This window comes from Malurus melanocephalus, unplaced genomic scaffold, assembly GCF_030028575.1.
Source record: "Malurus melanocephalus ecotype Western Australia unplaced genomic scaffold, MMel_1.1 scaffold_119, whole genome shotgun sequence".
In the NCBI taxonomy this organism is placed as follows: Eukaryota; Metazoa; Chordata; class Aves; order Passeriformes; family Maluridae; genus Malurus; species Malurus melanocephalus.
In genome coordinates, this window is record NW_026623351.1 from 836481 (window position 1) to 843073 (window position 6593).

The window sequence follows — 6593 nt, forward strand, 5'->3', positions numbered from 1 at the left end:
CAGAAACCCACAAACCTGAAATATGTGTTGAATCACCTGAAATAACTCTGCAATTGTCTGTAACTGTTCAAGCTTTATAAATGTATTTGTTACAAAATGGTCTGGAAGCAGTGCTATTGCTTACTGTCTGGTATGATGATTTTGATATCTTTTTTGTCAGCCTTAATAATTCTTAGCATATTTTCATGCTTATCCTGTTCAAGTACTTGAAAACTCTTACCTTATCCTGCTAAGTTGTCAGGCCAAGTTATCAGCATTCAGCTCCTGGAACAAATCCCTGTAAGTAATTCTACCTCTCTATATTCTTTCCAGCTCCTGACCTTTATTAAGAATCTGGGAGCACAGGGTAGGGATTCAGAGGTTTGCGTTTATACATGGTTGAAAACATGTTCCAGTTTTATATTCAATCTTTATTCAACCATGAATTTCAGTCTCAACCACAAACCTGCCTTTAACTGTCAAACCACATTACAATTCAGGTGGGAAGAAAGACTCACACTAACTCTCTGGTAATCAATGATTTCATGTTTTAATTGCTGTTGACCCTACCAAACTATGCAAGTGATGCTTATCAAACTGCTCTTTCCTTTAAGGATGGCTGAGCTGTTCAGGAAATAACACAGAATTCCAAGAAGCACAAAACCAGAGGTTTATATTTCCCTTCAAAGGATGTTTTCTGCTTCAGCTATCCACCAAAAGCAAAGGTTCTTTCTTCTGTTTCTTTCAGTTCAAGGGTAAAAGTGATGAGCTAATGTACTAGGTGATTTCATTGGGCATATGTCAAGTTACACCAGAAAAGGATGTGTCCTTATTGCTACTGACAGACATCAAAGAAAGAGCTCTCACTCTTGCCAAAATGCTCTCATAATTGAATGATCAGTATGTGGGCCCTGCAAGAGAAAGGAAAGGTAATTTGGGTTAGAGAATGAATGTCAAGAGGGCAAGTGTTTCCCTTCTGGTTTCACACCATAAGGTGGTTCAAATGCTTTGTCATTTAACACTGGAAAAGACAGACTGGTGAACTCTAGAATCTGCTCACTTTGGAAGCACTAATATCGATGATAAAAGGAGATGGGTCCATCACCACYGAGTGCTTGGAGCAGTACTCTGCCTTACACATTTCCTTGTGAACAAAATGAACTCCTCACCCATTTTTGTGACTTAAGCAGAAAGCTACCTCAGTACAGGAAGACTGGAAGTCTGTGGTCAGAAAATCTGAGGTGAAACATTTACCCAAATGTAGTTGTGCAGTGTCATTTGAGCTACTCCAGGGCGGATGTGTTGCCAATCCAGGAGTCACTGCTCCAATTAAGTCCTGTGACACATGTACGAGCTTTGGTTGCCTCAGATACTGTACAGAATTTTAAATGTCACCAGATAACAATGTGGAGGCAGTTGAATCATCAAAGGGATGGAAAACAGAGCTACAAATGGGCTTGAAGTGTGTGAATATTCACTTTGCATAGAGGAATATACATTGTATTCATTTAGGCAAACCATGCCATAAGCACTCCTGTCMAAGACAATGGCAATGTTCCCATTGATTAAACCAGAGGAGAATCTTGCCCTTAGCTGTGCTATGAATATTTAATCAAACAAATTGGACCAGAGTGAGCACCTATGTGCCCTATGATCCACTCAAGAAAGACTTTTAGCTAAAGGTAGCTTCCATTTTCCATGAACTAGTAAAAGCAGGCTGGCTTTCTACCAAATCTATTTATCATCTTTTTCTTTTTCTTCTGTTCATTCCATTTCCTACTCTTACCCTTTTTATCAGGTTTACTGGCCCTTAAGCTAAAAGCACATACTGTAGATGTTCAGTTTCATTTTTCTTAGTGGTCTGCCAGAAAAATGGGRAAAAAAAAACTTTCTAAATTTCACATTTTTAATGGTTTTAATGAAGAAAATAAAAAAAAATTGTGAACAGTGGTCTTGTGGATTCCCTGATTTTATCCACACCTTTATTGTGATGCATTTGAGAGCAACTTAAAAATTCAGAAATAGTGGTAATAGTATTATTATTAATAATAACAGTAATAGTAACAATTACTCATAGTAGTAGCAGTTGTAATGCTAACAAAGTTCTTTCTGCTTCTGGAAAGATGAAAAGCAAATTCAGGARCTGCATTTGGAGGAAGCTGAAGATGGTGAACAAAGAGGGAGAAATTATTGTCTTCCTTTTTAAGGACTGCAGTGGAACAAATTAGAAACCATTTGGAAATACAGAGATCATTTCAGTGATGAACATTGATAAATGAGACTCAGAGTCAAACCCAATCAAAGACAACTAGCCATGTTCAAATCAGGGCTGCGCTGACCTTTATTTTGATGCGTTATGCTCTGCTGACTTTGTGGAGGAAGGGCGTTTCAGACAGAATTTTCAGCTGGTTCACTGATTCATTTTTGTTTGCTGGGCTGATATATTACTGGCTATATAAATTGTTTAGTGCCACAAGTATGATTATTAGCAGCAGGAACAAGAGGGTGACCAGACGCAGATTGGCAAATCATTATTTACCTTGCGGCTTAGCAAAATAAAACGCTAGACAATTTATTTTAGCTTTCACTTATACCATCCTTATTTTGACCTGTGTCTCCTGTTATTCTGAAGACACAAAGCATAGGGAATATTTGTTTCTCACAGAACAAAGCCATTGTTCATGGCTTAGACTGAAATGACAGCACACAGTRTTATGAGCAATGACATTATGGAGACAGTGTGACGGAACTGGCAGTACTCACCACGCACTGAACATGCATCAGCTGTCCGTGCCTGACGGGACATTCAGTGGGTTACTTTGTCATCAATACTCAAATTTGCCTTAGTCACTTTCCAATTTCTTGTCATTGGAATCTCATTTTGTACATTTTTCTTAGCCTTCTAAGCCTTTAAAACAAAGCATAGAAACCTGCAGAATTGTAAGATGGACTCATTTTATCGGCATTTCCAATAACAAACTCAGAAGGAAGCTCTATGCTTTAATTTGAGCTGTGTGAATTACATGTGTGGTGAGTACAGTAACTGGTAGAGATACTTGTCTAAAAATCTAGAAGTAAATCAAACCAAAATTCCTTTGGGTTGCAGTTTTATAAATGGTATCACAGACAACAAAGTTAAAGGGGGATCAGAACAGGAAAAGGGATATAGACTTAGCAGAAATCTTTAATCCTTTGTGTGCAGTACCATTCCTAAACAGATTTAATCCAGAGAATTTAGATCCTTTTTGCTTAAAGCCTTTTATTCTTTTCTGGGTTAAACTTAGTCAAAATATTCAAAGACTCTGACGTGAAACAAACATTAAAGATCTTATTTCAAAGCTAGGAGACACATATACCTGCAGCAGGATTATTGGTGATCAGCTTGTGAAAGATCTATCTCCCACTGCAGTAACTCTAACCAACGTGTCTGTAGTCCAGTCATGAATATTGCCTCAATGTAAAACTAATGTTCAAAGAGTAAATTACAGTGTGTAAGTTGCTTATCCACTTTCACTTTGTAACCAGTGTCACATGGATTCTTAAAGAGCTGKCTCAATTGTCCTACTCTTCTGTTAGCTGACAATATTTTTATGATAAAAAAATTCTCTTTGCAAGAATACCTTCACCTTTCCTATCTTTTCTTTTTTCTGTTGTCTTGCGGTTTGTTTTTTTTTTTTTTTTTAGCACAGGGATGCTTCTTTGAAAAATAAGCAGATAAAGCTATTTTCTTCTTCTCCTTATTGTCCAATGTATTTTAATTTGAACAATTGTTTACATCTGCAGCCTAATTTCAGATCTGAAAGCTTATACAATCAAATTAAATGAGGGCATCTATCACAACAGCCTGACCTGCAAGCAGCACTCCATGCCAAACAATTCTCATCCTACATCATAAATAGAGCAATACAACAGCAGCAAGAAGTTTTCTAAAAAAGAAAAAGCTACCTATAAAAATATTCTTATGATATTGAGCACTTACATTTTCACATTGTCTGCATTTTCTTAACTCATCATACTACAAATATACTTCCCTATTTTTCTTGTAGAAGATAAATGGAATGAAAGTTAATATTTAAAAAAATAGAAAATGCTTTGTCTCCCTGTCTAGAAAGAAATACCAAAGCTTTCTTACAGATAAAATTTTGTTACAAAGAATGTAGATAGAAAAAACTTAAAAGTTTATCATGTGCCATTGAAATTTTGCATAATATCTTTATCTGCTACTTAGAGAACTGCAGGTAAGGGCCAATTGTTCTTAAAGTGAAGACTGCACAGGTCATCAGTTCTGAATTTCATTTTTCTTTATTTTTTCACACAAATCTATTTATTTTTCAAATTAGCATTAGCAAATTAAACCCAGAGTGTTTTCTACTATTTCCCACTATCTTAGTCCCCAACTCAGGACAATCTTTTCATGAACAATATTAAGATGACCCTACTTAATCTCTAGGTCAGGCCTTTAATCAGGTTTTAAAAGGCTCTTCACTGTATTTGCATAATGCACATTGCTAAGCCATAGCTAATGTGGAAGGCTGAGCTAAACCCTGGGGTTTTTTTGATCCCAAACTTTTCTCATTTTTGCTTTCTCTGCAATTTTAAAAATATACTCATTTACAACTGCTTTTTAAAAGAAAAATGAAATTTGCAAACCTGACAAAATAATGACATTCTACTGCTTTTGCTTTTAAAGGAGGATTTTTTTTTCTGTATTCCTAATGCAATTTTGTAGATTTGGCTGTTGAAGGAATCAATTTTCTACAGAGATGGCAATTCCTTTCAATAAGAAATGAAACCTCTACATCTTTCTGCTCAGCAGTTGCTCAATGCTACTTGATTTTGCACAGTTTACTGTGACAGTCAACATTTTCTTGGCCACCACTGCCACAAGTACAATTCATAATACAACAGAGATTAGCCTTAGAGCAATAACATCACATGAAAAACAAATCAAAACAAAATTAGTCCTACTCATTTTACCTTAAAATCCCTGTCTCACTGTCTTCCCCAGCAGACTGGAATGCATGAGGCTTTTCTTCTCTCATGAAAATTCTGTAAAGGACCGGGCAGATTGGTTTGTGGTCTGCTGCTGAACAGATGGAAGGACAGGACTACAAGCAGGAATGCTGCGCTCCCTAATCTAATTCCAGCTCCTAATTTTGGAGATGCAGCACTGGGGGGAGTGAGAGGGAGTGAAGTTATACCCTCCCTCCCTTTTCCCTATTTCTACTATGCAAAACACAAAGAGTGGCATCACCGTGTGATATTGGTTGCCCTTAAGCAGGTGCACAGCATTGAGCAGGGCTTCCTCCCCGTGGCTGACATCAACTTGCCTTGATACTCAGAGCCTGAGTTCACCTTCCAGGATAAATATTTCCTTTAAGTAGCTGCTGTAATTGTGTCACCGTTTGGAGGAGCTCAGAGCACCCATGATGAGCACAGCGTACACAGGCTCCTCTCTGAGGATTCTGGGTTGCCATATAAACCAGAAATCCGTTCTGGAGCTCTGAAAGTATTCTCTGTGCTTTATTCCATGTCCCCATTTCCTCACTGCAAAATTGAAAACACGATTTCCAGTATATTTGGATTATTTCCAACAGCACTTGGGAAAAGAAAGAAATGGGTCTTCAAGGTGAGCTGCTGTGATAACTTTTATAAGGAAACAATTACTCTTTATTTGTTTTTCGAGGGTCTAACTGTAATACATGGTAAAATTCTATAACAAAATTTCATTGCTACTGCCCATGAAATTAAATGTTTATGGCGTGACCTGGGAAAAGATGAAATATAGACAATAATGCCTCAAAAAAAAAACAGTGATTACATTATGTCCTGAAATTCAGTGGCTGGTTTAGAACACRCAGAGAGTAGTTGCAAGCACAGCTCAGGGGAATTTTGTTAGCCTGCATTTCAAGTGATGTAATAGTTCTGTTGAACACAGGCAATAAGAATTTAGGTCACCCTTTTGGCCTTGAAACAGCTAATGTAGAGTCTGGCTTACAGTCAAAACAAGCAAGAAGTTTTAGGAATTTGCTGCCTGCATTTGACCACTGATTCTTTTGTCACATATCACAGTTCCCATTGCAGAGCTGGCTCACACATCCACTGACTTGCCACAACATAATTTGCTGTATTTATAGAGACCTTCAATGAGTTCAGTGCAGTTGCAAACATCTCTAAGTTTAGTACAGGGAGGGAAGGACCTTGATTCCATGGACTGCAGCTCCAGTGTGGAGTTAGCTGAGGTGCTTGAAGAGATTACTTCCCCCAAGACAAGGATAGCAAAAATTGAAGTCCATTTCAAGTAAACTCAGTATTTGAAACACTAAGAATACAACCTACTTCTTCATACCAGACAGTATTTAACCTCAAATATTTTAAAGCAGCATGTCCAAAAGGATTAAAGAGTCCACTGAAGTCTGACGCCTGGAATACCAGCAATTGTTCCATCTGAAAAATTTCATTTGTAGTTCAGTTTGGTGCTGATTTACCCCAAAACTAGGAGTTTTAATAGGACCTTAGCCAAGGTCCAAGTGCACTACAAAACTTATACATCTGTTTGCTTGCATGTTTAAATAAAACTAGTCACACAGTCTCAGAATCACAGAACTGTTTAG